A 19,651-nucleotide genomic window follows, 5' to 3' on the forward strand; every position below is an offset into this window, starting at 1 on the left:
GCTGTCCCTCAAAGGAGCTCACAATCTAATGTCCCTACCATAGTCATATTTCATTAATACAGTCTTGTTAGCCAATTAACCTAACTGCATGTTTTTGGAATGTGGGAGGAAACCCATGCAACAAGGGGAGAACCTGCAAACTCCATGCAGATAGTGTCCTGGACGAGATTTGAACCTGGGACCCAGCACTGCAAAGGCCAGAGTGCTAACCTCTGAGCCACCACACCACCATGCTGCGGGTTACAATATTTAATAGCATTACACATCACTTTCTTCAAAACAGATTTTAGGATGTCCAGGAACTCCTACTGTTCATTTGCATAATGCAATTAATGCTAATTAAAAACCAATCAATGTAACAATTCCAAAGCTGCAATGGCTGGTTAACCAGCTGAGGGTGGGTTAATCTATCTGTAGAGGTTAAGTAGCTTTAAATAACCTGGGCATGTTGTGGAATGGGCTGTAGCCAAGAACACATACAAAAGATAAACAGCAATCTATCTTTCTCTCTGCCTGTGCTGGTGTAGCATGAGGGGCAGCAACTTAACACATTTTGATTTTCTATTATATTTATGTGATAAAGCTCACCTGAAGACAGTGACTTATTTAAACCTATACCACCATTATAATGATTATAATCAATATTACAATAACATTTATGCAAACATTATATATTATATTTAAATTTAGCTACTGCAAGTTGATATCAACCACTTGCAATATCCTATACAGCCTGGAAATAGACAATAAGGGACTGGAAGTCAGAGGGACGACTTCATGGGTCTGCTGCTCCTCCATCACTATCCAGCCAGCAAGCCTGGTGGTGGAGACAGGACACCAGTGTGCAAGAAGAGTTACCCACTTGGCTGTGTTGTGCGATAGGGCCGTAAAAATCTCTGTAGTAGGTGGACAAACAAATTATTGGAAGGTAAAGCAGTTTTATTATCAAGTGTGTTTTCATCAGTGGTCTCCCCAGCTCTTTAAGTCGGGCGCACCACCCGGCTGTTGGTTACTGAAAAGTTGGGTCACAATACAGGGAAACTGGACAGTTAGGCATATTACAATGACTAGGAAAAAATGGGACATACTAAGAAGGTGAGCATTAGAAAGTTGAAACAAAATATGTAGGATGGAAGAAAGATGACTTTTAGAGGTTACTGGATTTCTATATCAACAACTGATTACAGTACATTTGTCATGTGTTGCCTTGCCCATTTGTTGACCACCCATTTACAGCTTTTTCCAGCTAAAAAAAAAAAAAAAAAAAACTGGTGAGAACACTGTGGTTAGCCATTTGCCTGAAGATTTAGATTTTACTCATGTTCATATAACCCAATTATTTGGTCCAACTTTAACAATTTATATGTCTTTGCCAAAAATATTCTAGGGGAAAGCACCAGGGCAAATTTTGAATGTCTTACCGTCCAGTGTACAATAAATACAGATTGTCATCGGATGTTTCCAAAGTGTTTAGTCATGTGGTACCATGCATAGGCAGAGGACAAAAAGAATCATTTTGCACTTTGTACAAGTCATTTAACAAGCCCTGNCCAGCTCTGTTGTGGGTTACCTGGCTTAATAAGAGTATAGGAGCACAGGTGACTGCCTGGGCTGTCTGCAATAGGTCATGCTTTCATAATTTCATCCAAAACAATATTAAGTATAATAAGAAAATAAAAAAATAAATAACAATTGTACTAAAAATTACTGTAGTCATTCTGAGCCATAACAAAAAAAGCATTTAACATTTTATATGAAAGAAAAAAAATGGCATCTTGCTGGAGCCTGCAGGCTTTTCTGCCCTTTGAGAACACTAAAAGCAGTGTAGGGTCTAAGCAGGGCAAGAACTGAACTCTTAATTAGGGGGAGTTTACTAGTGATAACAATCCAGCAGATAAATCAGCCACCCAGACTGCAGCTGAAATACCACTTTTGAGTGCATGGGCCCCATTGAACATAATAACTATAGAGATTTAAAAAAATACAATTTTATAGGACATAAGGGCGGATTCGGGAAAAAGACAGTAGAATAATACAGTTCTGAAATGAGAAAGTAGGTAGAACCTGGAAGACCACCTAGGTGTCATCAAATGAGATACCGGGAGAGCAGAAAGTATCAGACACACATAGCCAAAAGTTTTGGGCTTCAATTAATGATGTCCAACAGGTAGCATTATAATAAACCTTTCCTAAAAAATATGCCAATAATGAAGGCTTTTCTATAATGCTACTTGCCTGGCTGTTTGATTTGAAAACAAAGACACTGAGCCTAAACAAAGTGAAGGAAAGTCTTGAAGCTAAAATGTCAGTAAGACAGCATTTGTGAAATTAAATGTCTGTAATGCCAGCTATATCAATTTTCCTAGAACAAGTTCCCTTAACCATGTATACTTTTCTAAGCCTATATTACTGTGTTATTGTGGTTTCACAATCTATGGAAAAGTAAGAGTCACTCAATACCAGCAGTTTTTAAACTAGGGAAAGTTTTTAAGTAGGGAAGGGAAAAAAAAAAAAAAAAAGGGAGAACACCCTTGTTATTTACTGTAACATCTCATAATCAAGGGTTTGCTCTTTCATTGCCTATCGTAATCCTTTCATTGCACGCTACTAAATCATTGCCGCAGCAGCCAAGCAGATGAGGAGGGGGAAGCTCTTCATATAATCCTTCATATAACAAGCTTTGCAAAGTAACACTCATTTAAAACAGCTGTGCAAAATATTCCCCTGAATAATTCAATCAGCTTTTCAGGGATCTGATCCTGTTGCTTGTATTATCATATCCGCTGCAAAAACACAATTTGCTTTATCCTATTTCGAAGCCAAGTGCGCAGGAGGAAAAGTTCATGTGAATCGAGGGCGAAGAAAAATATTGTAATAATGCTTCCCATAATATACACATTTTTCTCTGTATGAACAAACACACCGATAAACACGGCTCAGCCAATAACCACATACATCCTGCATTTACCTAATCTCTGAACAGAAAGAAAGCCGAACAAAGGCTTTCCAAGTCACAAATATATGACCCCTGTTTAAACAATAAAGAACCATTTAGCAAGATGAATATCACAAGAACCCCAACACTAAAGGAACTTATGAAAGATAGTTTCAAGTTATGATTATTTATCTAGCACCAACATATTACGCAGCGCTATACATTAAATAGGGGTAGAATATGACAGACAGATACAGAGTGACACAATGTCCCAAAGAGCTTACAATCTAGGAGGTGGGGGAAGTATCACAAAACAGGAGCAGAGATATGGAATGGTGGATGAGTAGTGAGGGTTTTAGAAGACAGAAAAGACAGGTACGCAAGTTAGAAAAAAATGGGTTTTGAGTGCTTTTTTAAAGGATCTGAAAGTTTGAGCAAGCTGAATAGGATGAGGAAGACCATTCCAGAAGAAGCTTTAGAATGACTTATTTTTTATACATTTTATTATATTGGATTTGGAACCTGATTAGATTAATGTCTTATGTATGAAGATGTCCAAACATCCTTTACAAAAAGCTCCTTATCAGTAAAAGGTGGATCATACATTTGTAGACAGACCACCGCTTCCACACAGAGCAAGGGTCAAGTCTTTGCATCATGCTGGGAGGATTTTCTAAACAAGCCATCCAAAAAAAACACTGGATTTTTTAAGGGCATTACCTTGAGTTAAGCACATATCAAGGCTTGAACCAAGGTCTTTTCTCACAAAATCTATTCAAAAAAACAATTACCTGCAGGACTTGATTTGTTCTTAAAACATTTGTCCAAAAATAAAACTGAAAAATTAGGCTTGCCATCTAAGGCTACGTACACATCAGATGTTTCTCGTCCGATAATCGCCTCAGGGCTAGCATCGGATATAAATCTGGCGAATGTACAGCTCTCATCTGTCGTCGTTCATGGATCCGCCCTGGCAGATCCACAAAAGGAGAGCAATCGTAATACAAGTGATGGGAGGGAGAGTGCAGCGGGTGCCACTCTGTCGTTCCACACCCTTCCCTCTCCATAGAGCAGAACAGTGCTGTATGTACCGTCTGTTGTTGGAAAGGATCGTGAGATATCCTTTCCAATGACAATTACTGAACGTGTTTTCATCTCCAAGGATATATGTAAAAAATAAAAAATAAGCAATTTTATAATAAAATTTGCAATGCCATCAGTATCCGCACACAAAGGGACTTACTTTTGGAACTTTCCCAAATGGTGTCTTGCTGTAGCTCCAAACATCAAAGAAAGCTGTTCACTAAGGCCAATGACCTAAGAGACACAAAAAGGAAAAAAAATATTGTTATTTCCTTCCAGTTGAAATAATCGATATCTGCATTTTGAAGAGCAGACAACAATGACTTGCTAGAGATCAGACATGTCCGAGGGTACTGCTGCAGCCAACTCTGCAACTAGTTTATAAAGGCCAGCTTCCTGAGTTGTACAACATGTAGGGATAGGTCAGATGCCAGACAGAGCAGCATCAGCCAAGAACATGTCCAGGACATCCTTCACATAGCAGCGATTCTTCTATCCGTTGTGAAATTGTACTTACTGATAAATGTACCCTTTCTCCAGTTAGGAAAATGCATGTAAACATTTAAAAAGGAAAGTGACCTACTTCTTCTAAATTAGTAAAAACCCCAGACAAAGAGCCCCTTACTTTTGTTCTAGGGGCCCGACTATCCACTTTCTCTTAAACAAAACTGCAAGCCAAGGTTGGTTGTACATACACACATACAAACATCGATATAAACATATACAGATATTAAACAGAGGTAGGTAGCACCTCTGGCAAATCCCACCTCTTTTAGAGCAAGTAAGTTGCCCTTACTATAACAATTGCTTTCGCTCTTAAAGTCTCTTTTAATTAGTAAGAAAATGTTATAAATGCACTTGCCCTGCTGACGTGGACATCCCTAGCATCAGTCCTGCCATGTAGTGCTTAGGCATTCCAAATCAATGGTCTTTCTATGTAATTTTATGACATCCCTAGTACTGGTCTTGCATTGAAGACATAATTATAGACCAGTTCTTTACCTGGAACTTCAAAAATAACCTTAAATTGTGTTACCTAGCTTACAAAAATTGCAAGTGTTGTTTAAACCATCCACAGTCATCCAAAGGGTATGGGATGTCTTATACCATGAAAGTACATCAGCTGCATTGCCTCTGAAGCCCAGAATTTTAAGCTGCAAGGGAAGGAGCTATAGGTGGGTGACACAACTTTTCAGTAACCAGTGCTGGGTGGTGTGCGTGGCTAAAATGTATTGGGGGGGGGGGGGGGGCACTGAAAATTAAAACATTTCTGTTAAGACCAAATGGTTCACAGATATCCAGGTAAATCAATACACAGCAATCAAACACACTAGAAGAAAGTAATAGCATTCCATCAATAAAAGGAAGACATTTGCAACCCTTAGGAACCCTTTAGAGCAGCCGTTGCCAACCTGGCCAGAGTCGTGGACCATGTCACCCTTATGCGTCAGGATCAGGGCAGTGGGCGGATGGTGTCTCTGGACACAACCTGCCCACTCTTTCATCCCAGCCTCAGACCTGTGATGGGAGAGTGGGTGGGTTCTGGCATCATGACATCACTATGGGGGACATTTGATCCCCTTTGAGTGACACATGGTCCATGAGGTCCAAAAGGTTGGCGACCACAGATTTAAAGCCAATTCACATGGGCAGTAGGAAGGAGGCTTTACCCCTGCCAGTCACTGATCAACCATCACATATATGCTCTAAACCAGGGGTCAGCAAACTTTTTTGGCTACTAGACCATTTTAGGAGGTCAAGAAGGCACACTAGGCCAGACTCTCTCTCTCTCTCAAGTCCCGCGCTGATGGCTCCGCCCCCCGCCAGGAACGCCCCGAAAGGAAATCCCTCTCCTTCGCAATGCATACGGAGAAGAGGGAACGACCCTGAAAGGAAATCCCTAACCTCCACAATGCATACTGAGGAGAGGGAACGCCCCCTTACCCCGTCGGCAGAATTGTCTAGCTGGCCACAGTAAATAGGGAAGGGAGGCATAACAAGGAGGCTCAAGAGCCGCATGCGGCTCCATAGCTGCGGGTTGCCGATCCCTGCCGGATCGACCAGGGGGGCGTGATTACAAAGATTTTCCTAAAGCACTGTGGGTTAGCTGAAGTGATAATACAGACGGCGCTTAACTTAAAGCAGTTTATGCAATTGAAAAGTCAATATGATAGATTTCATGTCCCAGCCATCTGGTAAAGCTGCGTACACACACTTGCAATTTTTGTCGTTGGAAAGGATCTTTCACGATCCTTTCCAACGACCAGGGAGTGCACGATGCATGAACGGTGCTGTACATACAGCACCGTTCATGCTCTATGGAGAGGGGAGGGGGAGAGGGACGGAGCGGCACCCTGCTGCGCGCTCTCCCCTTCCCTTTCATTAGGATCGGTCGTCGTCCATCGTCCATGGATCCGCCAGGACGGTCGTCGGACGATGGACGACGACCGACTGTACACACGGCAGATTTTCGCCCGATAATTGGCCAATACCGATTATCGGGCGAGAAAAATTTGCCGTGTGTACGCAGCTTAAGGGAAGAGTCAATGCTTATAAGTCACCCATTAGTAGATGTAAATTACAACTGGAGCCATTGAGTTGTGTAAACAAAAGGATTCATTAAACAAGCAAATTAAGACCTTGTAAAATGTAAGGAGGAGTCTGAATTTCTACCTCTTAGCTCAACACAGAACTATTATCTGTGCAAAATATTATAAACAGCAAACGTTTTTTTCTAATCCAGATTATTAGTAATATATACACATTCCCTTTTACAAATATGCAACTCTACACTAAAAAGGATGCCAAAGGAGGGTCAGTAAACTAAAAAATATACTAACATACATGAGATCAAGAAGGTGGCATTGTGCAGGTAGCAATTAATGTATATATGTCACTATAATAAAATGTCAGCACCTGTCCCTTCCCCAGCCTGCCACTGGACCATTAAAGGAGAAGCAGAAGACGGATTAGATTGTCAAGCCTGCCACTAAACAACAGGTTTTCATGTTGAACGCATAAGAATATCAGTATACCTGAATAACCAATTAGCTTTTTGTGCTGTTTTGTCTTCCCTGTAAAAGGGATAGGAAGAGGCTTTTAACACATTAAAGTATTATTCAAAAATAAACATATTTAAGAAGAATGTAAAAGATTAGTGAAAGACTCTTTTTATTTACCTTATCCCTCTCTTCCCCAGCAGATTATACTTTGCATTTAAGAGGACCGGTAGCACAAGGGTCAGAAGCCTACCGGAGCAATGGATAAGCATTTAATGCTTTTATTGTGGGGGTAATTTTGTATTTAACTCATAGGGCATCATTTATAAAAGAGGGAATCTGGAATTCCCTCCATGTGGTTCAATGGCAGTAAATGATTCCCATGAGGGAATGTCAGATACCCGGTTTTAAAAATAGAGTTCATAGTGTCACTTTAAAGTCCAACTAACCCTTCCTGTATATTACTGTAATATAATCAGGCTGCATAAACCATAAAAACATCTGCCTAATATATTTAAACATTCTTTGCTGCAGAAAGAGGTAAATACTCTGTACCAGACCTATGCAAGAGATCCAGTCTAAATACATTACAGTAATCTAAGTAGGTTTAGTTAGGCTTTCATTTAAGTAAAGTTGCCTTATTGCTGACGGTTAGCTTTAAAATAAAAGCCAGCAAAGTAAAAATGAAATAACATCATACAGAAAAATGTGACCCTGCTACATTTTTTTGCATTACTTATTTAGTAGCCGTGAACAGGAAAGCGAAAATGTTGTATATTTAACAGGCCAAGCCCTGGGCACATGGATATGGTTGTAACTTGTGCGAGTTGACTTAACAAACAGATGGAGATTTGCCAACAAGCCGTTATTTATACATATGATGGGAATGTGGAACCTCGCTGGTAGCAAAACTCTTCACGCTCGCTTTGCAGCATGTACAGAGATATCAACTAACATCAGACAATCTATCAAGCGAAGAAATGCTTCATCAGATGTTTAACTCTTTGTGTCTTCCATGGACCAATTCTAAATTGTTTTGAACAAAATATCTCTGAATAAAGTCAACATCTGCATCCTCTGCACAAATCAGGGACGCCGACACTGCAGAGCTGATGTTAAAAGGGACACCAAAACTGTGAAGTGCTCCAACAGTGACACCCAATGGTAACCATCAGATCTGTTCCTAGATACTCCAATAGGTTTTATACCCATTTGATTTAGTTACAAGAGTATATTGCATCTCGACAGATCAGACTTTTAAAATAGGAGATATCATGTGCAAGAAATTATAAACTTAAGTAGAGTAATATTATGTTTAGCAATACTGTATCAATTCTTACACCTAAGGACCATAATAATATTGGGATATTATGTTTAAACTGTCACCAGCCCAACAAAAGAATAGGCACCCATTTAAAAGATTGGCAGGGCATTATTACAGAAAAGGGCAAGTGATGCTTCTTCTGTAGTAAGCATTCTTACCTGCCTGATCACTTATCTGTTAAAATCACCAAGCTGTGCATTGGTTGCAGGAATACTCTGCAGTTTGCTAGGATTGAATGACCTGAGAAGGAGTTACATCATCCCGGCCTAACCAATCAAGTTAGCTAAAGATCTGAATGCAGAAAGCAGGATGAATAAGATTGCAGCCTCCTCAACAGAATGGGGACAGGGAAATATAACAGGGATTAGTTCCACTATAATTACCTGCATTTGTGATGCAACAAAATCCACTTTACCGTTTTCAAGCACTGGTGTTGCTATATAATATCCAATTCTGGCTGCAATCTGATTTAAATGGCAGCTGGGGACTAGCAAGGAAGGATAAATGCTGCATTATTGTAAAATAATTTATATTATGACAGGTTTCCTTTAAAAAGTTGCAACATACTGCCTTGTTTACAGTACTGCAGTATATTGAATCATAGCCGCCAGATTTTTGCCATTACATAACCTTAACATGCGTGCAAGATACAGTAACATATCGCTGATGTATATACCGATAAAAACAGACTGAAAACAAGTCAATAAAAAGTCAAAACTAACTACATGCTCAGCCAACCAATCTTCTGTGCACCCATTTCCTGACATGACAGATGAAGGCGTCGGGACCCTGTGAGCTCTCCACCAAGAACCTTAGCAATGAATTCTTTCTAAAACCAATGATCACCAACAAGCAACATGGGCATAGGCTTACATTTTTTTTTTTTCAATAGCAAACTTGCCATGTTGTCTTGAAACCATTAGTGGGGGAACATTAGCCAGAAGTTCTTTTTAATCCCAGTGTAGAACAGCAAAATCCCTGTCTGTGTCCCAGTTCACTCCCTGTGCATACAAACATAAAAATGTAGATTGTCTTTACTAGTTCAGTGGTATTCTTTACAGCCATTCTAAAAGGAATCTGGTAGTTATATCAGCATGTGTGACATTTCCCAATGGAACAGCAATTATTTACTTCTGCAATTTAACAAAGTGTAAGTCAGTTGTGGACTTTCTACACACAGATCAATGCAGTGCCCCGAGTTTAGAAACTTCCCTGCACTGTATCTTATTACTTCCCATAGAGGCCCATAAAAAAAGACCACATTCAAAAAAACAAGTTGAATAATTAAAGTTGCAAGGATACATAAAAATCAAATCACAATCTGCTGCCTTAATTCACAGGGATATATAACAGTGTATTATAATAAAAAATATATATTCTTTTTGCCAATACGTTGTAATTCCCATCCTCTCGTTTTTTGGATACTAGTTTACCCTTTCATGTTGCTTTTTTACTTTAAAGTTCACTTGATTTCAAGTAAAACTCTTCCGAAAATTTAGTTCTTGATTTCATTCGTTTTTCTTGTTTCAGAGGGTGAGGAAAGCATTAAAGCCCTTAAAACCCATTGGGGTAAAACAGCACTTTTGCCTAGTTCCCAGGCGTATAGCAGACTGCTCCTGTGTACCTAGGTGCTGCAGACCACACTGCAGGTAACCTCATTTGCAAGCAGCTGCAGCCACAACATGAATCTTTCAGCAGGAATTAGCAATAGATCAATGCCAAAAATAAATCAGTGGTGATGAATCGCAGCAACAATAAGGCCAAGTTGAGAATTTAGAGAAATCTCAGTTTGTTCTATGGACATAGAAGGGGAAACAGCATTGGCCATAACCCGTTAATCATTCACTGAGGAGGTGACAGCTGTACAGGCATTAGATTTTCACCTGAAACAATAGCTAATATAGGATTACAATACATCACCATATCTAACGTACAACTTTGGATAAACATAGCTGCCCATTTGTGAAGGAGGCATTGAATTAAAAAATTGGAATTTAAAAACAAAAACTAATACATTACAGAATACAAGTTTTTAGATGTGGTGGCTAAATCAGTGTTTTTTTATCCCTAAACCTGCCATTCCTAAGGATAAGTTCAGACCTGCAATGGGATCAAGCAATGTTGCCCGGCTCCTGGCAGCTGGAAGCAGCATCTGAAGATATGACAGCCCATTATCCATTGGGCTGCCGCAGGTAGTAGCTAAATGCAGGGTTTCCCCCGAGGCAGTGGTTCATGGCATGAGGAAGCGGTAACCTTGCTGCCACTTGACTGCCAGTATGAGCACGGCCTATCTGTAGTTCAGGTAACCTGAAGAAAGGCGACAACAATGCTTAAGATACCACACTGCGAGGTATACAGGAACCTAAGTCTTGATGGACTTCAAGTAGAATCAACAGGTATTTGGTAAACAGATGTAACAAAAAGATGTAACAAAAACCAAAATAAGTTTATTAGTATGGTTTACAAACCTTAACATTTAGTATACGTCTTTCTTTCGAAATCCTTTACAACAAAACTAAGACTACATAGACTTGTGCAATATTTGTCTTTGGAAACGAATTATCGTTTTATATTTGTTAACAAAAATAAATGCACAACCTCAGGCCAGTGACGCAGATTGTTCACCATCATTGTGCGTACAGTGGTGTAGTCATCATGGATTGTTCTATAGTACACGTCACTTCCTGCATCATTTAAACAATTGTATCTAGTGTGTGTATATTATTGGTGGATTATATTTGAACAATCGTATTGTTACAGTATGTACAGAATCGTGAAAAATCGTTGATCTGTACCTAGCCTAACTGTATATTTCTTGCTACCCCTAAAAAATGAAAGAAAAAAAAAAAAAAAAAAACAATCATTCACTTGCAGTTTCGGCAGCATATAGTACAGCTGCAGATAGCTGCTAAACAGATACCAAAATGAATCTTGTTTATATGCTAAGGTTACAAGTAATGTTCTTGTGACAACACTTTTCATATATTGGCTCTCATTGTATAAATAATGCAAAATAGGAGAAACTGAAACATTCACATCTTTTTCTGCACATCAATATTTAAACAAATGTTCTGCTTAAGGGCTTTTTTTTCTAATACAACAAAGAAATACAAATCTTTTTCCTACTGTTGTGATGATGTAACATCTATCCAGATGATATGAGATTACTGCACTGTATATCATCTGCAGCCCTTTGGCCTCATTTAATACATACGTATGTGTGAATTGGATATTTTACCTAAAGCAGCACATATGGTTTTCATTACCTACTGCAAATATTCAAGAGCTACACCATAATATTGCAAACATTTATAAATGACCTTTCTTTAGTTACATGTTATTAAACCTGGACTCCGGACAAGCAGCTACACAGATGAAATACATATATAGGGAGTGCATTATCTGCCAAAAGATTTCCAGCTCTTGTAAATCACAAAAGGTGATATTAGTGTAAACCCCGAGTCCAGGCCAGCATAGCACCACCAGCTTAATTTTTTAGGAAAGGATAATAATACAGTGGTGCCAAAACTTAATATTTTCAAACAGGATTTATATAGCGCCAACATATTGCACAGCGCTGTACATTAAAGAGGTGTTTCAAATTACAGTTACAGACAGTGACACAGGAGGAGGAAAGGACCCTGCCCCGAAGAGCTTACAATCTAGGAGGTGGGGGGGGGGGGGGGGAGTATTACACAATATGAGGGGGGAATAGAAATGGTGGAATATAGTGAGGGTTTTAGGAGACAAAAGATGTACAGGCAAGTTTGAAAACATGGGTTTTGAGTGACTTTTAAAGAAGCAGCATGTAAGAACAGGCTGAATAGAATGTCGAAGACCATTCCACAGAGTTGGGGCAGCTCTAGAAAAAACCTGGAGTCGTGCGTGTGATGAGGTTACGAGTGAGGAAGGAGAGTGGATAAGGTTGTATTTTTCTACAAGGTCAGAAAGGTAAATTGGACAAGAACTCTGGAGGGATTGGATGGCAAAGTACAGGAGCTTGATTTTGATTCTATGGTGAAATGGAAGCCAATAAAAAGAACTTACAAAAAAAAAAAAAAAAAAAAAAAAAGAGTTGCAGCACCACTCACTAATTCTCGGCCACCTAGGCATTCCAGAATGAATGGGAGCGCAAAGCTTTCTGGGATACCTACATCAGGCATCCCGGGAGGCTCTTGGGCGCTCCCTCTACGCATGCCCGAGCATCTCAGGCATGCACGGAAGGAGCCTTTTTGCTGTAAGAGAAGAATTCTCCCTGCGCATGCGTGTGATCGGCAAATTTTTTTTTCATCCTACGTCACCCGATCTTGTGGCTGGGTCGGATGACGTAGGATGAAGAACACGGAAGAAAAGACAAAGATGGCGGCACCTGGAGCGCTGCCCCCCGGGACAACGCAGGACCAGATGCCAGACACCCCAGAGTGATTGGTTTTTGAGTATAGTTCCACTTTAAGATCCCTACCATCTCACAAGCTGTACTACAGGAACTGAATTATGTAAGCATTGGCAACTTTAATGAGTATCTGTACAACAATGCTTTTAAATAGGCCACCGAAGCAGCACAACAAAAATGGCAGACACATCTTTTTGTGGAGGACTGCTTTAGGTTCATGCCCCAAGGCAGTTATTTTGCCTTTACAACTCACAAAACCAAAACCCAAGCATGCACCTAAAAAAAAGCCATGCTCGTGCTAGTTCTAGATGTCAAATCTAAAAGGATCTTCCCCAGAAGCTTCCACAAAACCTGGCAAGTTTCTGTAACTTCATTCCTTGGACCCAAAACATTTGATATAATTCATTTTATTTACTTTAACCTATAAGAAGAAAAATAACTAAAAAATCTTTTAAATATTCATGGTGCCTCCTGGTAATTAAGACCAAAGTAAACGGCACTGCTAAGGAGTATACACTGTTACCTAAGCCCTTCTGGATTTTCCACAATATATAGAAGCCAAACGCAACTATGTTCCTAAAATAAAACACAAGTTTAGTGCAGTTTTTTTTTTTTTAACAGCTGATTGCTTTTGATACTCTGTAGCTACAAGTGTTTTATAAATCTCTGACCAGAAATCCAAGTACTGTAATTACAGCAGATCACATTTCCATGTACCATGCAATAAACAAAAGATGAGTGTATGACAAAAAAATACACAGCAGGAGTCTCTCCTATATTTTCAGCTGACAAATCAATTCTGTCTCATTTATAAACATACATTGGACACTTTTATCAAGTAAACCTTCAGTACTGCCATAATACTTCATTGCATGGATTCAACAAAGTGCTGGAAAGATTGCTCGGGGATTTTGGTTTATATTGATATGATAGAGTCACACAGTTGATGCAGATCTGTCGGCTGCACATACATCATGCGATTCTCTTGTTCCATCACATCCCAAGGGTGCTCTATTGCACTGAGATCTGATGACTGCGGAGACCATTTGAGTACGCTGAACTCACTGTTGTGTCCAAGAAACCAGTTGGAGATAATTTGAGCTTTGTGATATGGCGTTATCCTACAGGAATTAGCCATTAGAACAGGGGTGTCAAACTCAAATACACAGGGGGCCAAAATTAAAAAAAAGACAAAGTTGCAAACCAACCTTGAAATTTATTGAAAAATTGAAGACATTTTTCCTTCTCGTTAGATATAAACCGTTTTCATTTGGAAACAAAAAGGTTTTTTGCTTCATATTCAATCTGGAAGAAGCTTATAATAGAGAAAGAGGCACATTTTTTCTTAATTTTATTTAGGAAACAATCTTATGCCTCTTCCTCTATTTGTAGCCTTCTGAGTTAAATGTCAATGGTAACCTTTTTGCACAGGCTAATAATAATAATAATAATAATAATAATAATAATAACAACAATATTCTATGAAAATCCAACCATTCAAGTCCATGCCTTGGAGTAGCAAGGAAAAAGTACAGCTGAGGGGGAGTGCTGGAAATGCCAGACACGGCCAATGCAGACCTAACGCTTATGAGTGCCCAGCGGCTGAAACTCCCTCTTCATTGAAATAGCGCCGCCACTAAAATTCCCGGCAGTATTTGCGCCTATAAAACAGTCCAATGCGGGGCCACGTAAAGGCAGAGAGCCCGCTGGTCTATAGACGCGAGTGATGCCGGGAATAGTAGTAGCGGCGCTATTTCAATGCAGAGGTGGGCCAGCTGCAGTTCATATTTAGGATTCCTTTGGGGGCCAAAAAAAAAAGGTGTTGGGGGCCTGAGTTTGACACCCCTGCATTAGAATATGGGTGCACTGCAGTCCTAAAGGAGTGAATTTGGTCAGCAACAATACTAAATTAGGCTCTGGCTTCTAAACGATGCGTCATTTTTGCTAATGAACCGAAACTTTTAGGAACTAATTTTTCCACAAAATTACATCAATATTACAAGCCTGAACCATTGATACCCTGCAGAATGGATCCATTCTATTAAAATTGTCGAGGTTTCAAACTTCAATGCTGTACATTCAGAGATGCTTTCCTCCATACATCAGTTAAAGCAACTGGTTATTTGAGTTACTGTTGCTGGATCAACTCGATCCAGTCTAGCCATTCACTAATCTTTGGCTTTAACATGACATTTTTACCCAGAAAACTGCTGCTTAGTGAATTTTTTTCCTTTTTTGGACAATTGTCTTTAACCCAAAAGATGGTTGTGCATGCAAATCCCAGCAGATCAGCAGTTTCAGAAATACTCAGACCAACCCAACTGGCACCAACAACTATGCCACGTTCAAAACCACATAAATGATCTTTCTTTTCCATTGTGAGGCTTGGTTTCAACCTCAGCAGGTCATTGTGTTGCTATCATATGAATGAATTAGATATTTAGGTTAACAAGCAGTTAAACAGGGATATCCAATAAAGTGGCCGGTGAGTTTATATATTGCACCAGTCTACCTCAATCTCTTTTGTCAGTAGTTTGGTGATGTCAGAACCCTTGCTTATGATGCACGTGGCTTATAACCAAACACTCCCACTGCCCAAGTCAATAGTTGTCAAGAACATCTAGAAACATCTAATGTGGCAGTAACCTAAAAAAATTTACTTTTCAGCTTTATAATTCACAAATCTCTATCTGTACTGTGAGATCTCAGGCACTACTGCATGGGATTGCTGGACTTCCATAAATTAAAAAACGTTTCTTAGTGATTATTTTAGGGATGTTTATACTGAGTCATTTGATAAGTCGTTTGAACATTCATTGCCGATTCTCCCATAATCTCAATAATAAATAATCTTCTCTTTCAAAGAATCAAAACATTCACACAGCTCTGCAAATTGGAAAAGGCTTTCACATGGAGCAAGGATATTAGACTTCAACATAAGCATTCAATTAGGAAACGTCATGTTATAATAAAAATAGGCAAAGGGAAACAGCAATATGCCCTTTACAAAAAAAAAAATCCTCATCCTGCCAGAGGAAGGAAACATGGGATTTCAGAAAAATACACATGGGAAATATTCACACAATATCTAAAAGAAATGTCCACTGCCACCCTTAAAGAATACATTAAATTAATAACTTTTTTTTGAAGTAACCAAAGAAATGACAGAACAAACAGCAGACCTAACAAACAGCAGCACAAATTACACACCAAATATTTAAACTTATTTGACCCTAACAAAACAAGTTCTGATGCCAATGAGATGATATCACATATTTACATTTGCACACAAGTCTCTTCAACTTCAAATGTCAACATAATAATGGAAATGTTCTTCAAAGTGTAAGCTAAGAGTAGGAAAGTGTTAAAATACCTACACAGTTTTTTTCTCTGTTTACAAAAATTTACCTCACTTCCTGCCCTAGAATATTAAAGGAAATCCAATATCCCCCTCAGACAATTGTTCCTGGAACAGATGATGACCCCACTTGAATATTTCCCCTTACCTCTTACTCTGGGGACAACGCATACATTTTCTATTTCCTTTACTTTCCCTCAGTGACCATTCCCAGAGACCTACTGTAAACTTAACCGGTCACAGATGCAGGAGCAGTGTGGAATATTATTCTACAAAGCTCCCTGATTTGAAAATGCCAGCCAACATTAATATAAGTGAATAATTTTAGCTGCAAAAGCCTTTGCTTTGCTCATTGCGTTTGTGCGAGTCTCTGCCACCATGCACTGTAAGACTTGCTTTAGCTTCTTGTGCAGCAGAGCTCGGAGTAGGGGTGATACAAACACCATAGAGAAATCAGATCAAGTGCTACTAACAAGGAACATACAAGTGGTGAGAGAGGAGCTTATGGCAGCTGCATATTGACTGCTAGTTTTGCAGCAAAACAGCATTTTCCCCTTATTAGGCTTTTTATTATTTATTTTGACTGGAATTCTGCTTTACGGCAAACCCACACATTGACCATTCAAAGCAAGAGGTTCACTTTGCAGTACACAAAGTAGAACATACATTCTTTTCTTGTCTACCATTTGTGGACAAATTAGGACTTAGTATGGAGTTAGCCCTCTTTAGTTTGTCACCCAGCTCCCAACCAGTCACCCGCTAGTCCCAAACTTTGTGAGCAGTCGGAGGGCCTTAGTTTTGTTTAAGCAATGACCAAGCATTCGCTCAGAACTCACTTAACCTTCCAAGAACACTAAGGTTTGGCAAACAATTCATAGATGGACAGCGACAATCCTTTTCGGCTGAAAACCACCCAGCACTCAAAAAAAGCGTGCGCTGCTTGTAGTGGCAGCTGGCCGGCCTGTGGACAGAAGAGGTCGACAGCTGGTGAATACCGGGCTCCTCTTGAACAAGCTGTCACTTTATCCAAAATGCTGCAACATGTTAAAACCCGGCATAATGGCAGAGACATTTCTTATCTACCAGGCAGCATGCACACCAGCTGTTTCATTCTTCAGCTGTGTAACTGTCTACAAGTGGCTGCAGACTGTGCCCATACATCAGGCTCAGTCTTCTTCCAAAGCATGAGTTTAACCTCTGGACATGCAAATAAACAATGTGTCCCGAGTATGACCGATATAATAGGAACGGCAACGTCACACGTGGTGCCTGCAATATTTACATTGCTAATATGCCAAACAGAAACAAAATGTTTGAAGCCCAACTGAATTTATATTAAATTATCGAATATAAAATATTAAATAAATTTGGTGGCATATATAGTAATAAATATGCTGCTATGATATTTATAATGTTTTAGGTTTGTTAAGCTAATAAGTGCTGCAGCAAAGGTTTAAAATACCCTGTGCTGGCAGAACTTTGGAGAACCTGGGCACCCTGCAACCCAAGTCTATAGGGCAGCATTTATCTACCAGGGTTGCTAGGGGTTCCTTAAGCAATTTGCACCTCTTGGGTCAGTTTTACCGGCACCAATGATTCTTTCGGCTATCTGTAAGATTGACATTCTTCACAATGGCCAGCAATGTAAGAGACATATTTCCCATTGACCAAAACTGGTCAAACTGCAGATTCATGCATTTGTAGCTGGACTACACTACAGTAAGATAATGGGCCTGATTAATTAAAGCTCTCCAAGGCTGGAGAGAATACACGTTCATCAAGGAAGCTGGGTGATAAAGAAAACCTGGAATGTATTTCTTTAGTCATTTGTTAGCAAATGTTTTGAATCCTGGACCAGATCCATTGCAGGTTTGCTGGATCACTCACCTTCACTGATTGAAATGTATGCTCTCCAGTCTTGGAGAGCTTTAGTAATTCCGACCTAATGGGTTCAACTAGGCTTTACCCAGACGCACCAGTCTTTAGGATTTAAAACTATACACATGTAATTATTGATTTGACAACCTATAATGCAGCTCTTTACAGTAAACATCAGCGCCCGTCAAGAGTAGTTTACATAACATCTTTAAAAGTTCAGTGTTGAACCCAGAATTTTTTTTAAGCAGAGTGGAATGAAATTTTAGGCGGCTGGCAGTCCCTTTATTGTAACCCAACTCATCAGTAACCACCCTAAAACAGCTGGGTAGTTACTGAAAAGTGTCGGGTGGTGCGCCCAGCTAAAAAGGGCTGGGGAGAACACGGAAGCTGCACACAGCCACAAACAATGCCAATCTAAACCCAGCCAATTAACCCCTTGCTATATTTTTATTTGTGGGAGGAAACACACACATGCATAAGTACATACATAAAATAAAAATGTATCCAAAAACAAAAATTTCCAAACATTGGAAAAAGATGGGGTTTGTTACTAAAAAGTTAGTGACTGTACACTTAGCAAAATGCATGTTAGTAAATAAAATAAAAACATTTGGACCCTTTGATAACCAATTCATATTCAAGAGAAATTACATTTCTTGCCATTAGTTGTTGTTTACCTAAAATCACCCTTTTCATTAAGCTCTGAACAATCTATTTGTAAAGTGAATAGTCAATTGCTTTAGTACCCAACTACATTGTGTTAGCACATGCTGAAATTATCATCTGAGGGAAGATATTGTTTGTAGGTTATATTATATTTTATCACATATACATACACACATATATAGATATATATATATATATATATATATATATATATATATATATATATATATATATGCCATTAGAATTAGCCTTGTGTATTCCACCTCCCAGATATTTATGAATAGTAGTTGTATTTATTAATAGTATTATTAAACAGGATTTATATAGTGCCAAAAAAAATTATGCAGTACTGTACATTAAATAGGGGTTGCAAATGACAGAAAAGTACAGTCAGTGATACAGGAGGAGGTGAGGACCCTGCTCAGAAGAGCTTACAATCTAGCAGGATGTGTGGAATAGGGTTTACAATTAGAATGAAGATGATCATTTGGAATGTTTAGTGAACAGACAGTTCTTCCAGCACACAGATCCTGTGTACATGTTTATGATGTGGTCCATGAAAAAGGAAACTCCTACTCATTTGCTACTGTTGTCACCACCCTATCAACACTAAGAAAACATAGTGACTTGACAGGCGGGTATGGCCGCCATCATCTACTGGCATAGTAGGCTCTCCTCCTATTACTTGTACAGTCACTTCAACATGTCTTAGGATACTCAGACCACAAGACATAACACAACAAGGATAGCTTGCAATCAGAAGAGAACTTTAATCCTACACAATTGGCCAAAGAAAAATTAAGCACCCCCTCTCTTTTCAGGAGGTTTAAACTTATATATATTTATTATTAATAAACAGGAATATTATAGCGCAAACATATTATGCAGTGCTGTACAATAAATAGGGGTTGCAAATGACAGATGAATACAGACAGTAACACAGGAGGAGAAGACCCTGTCCTAAAGAGCTTACAATCTATGAGCGATATATATATATATATATATATATATATAT

Source organism: Pyxicephalus adspersus, chromosome 5, assembly GCF_032062135.1.
Source record: "Pyxicephalus adspersus chromosome 5, UCB_Pads_2.0, whole genome shotgun sequence".
In the NCBI taxonomy this organism is placed as follows: domain Eukaryota; kingdom Metazoa; phylum Chordata; class Amphibia; order Anura; family Pyxicephalidae; genus Pyxicephalus; species Pyxicephalus adspersus.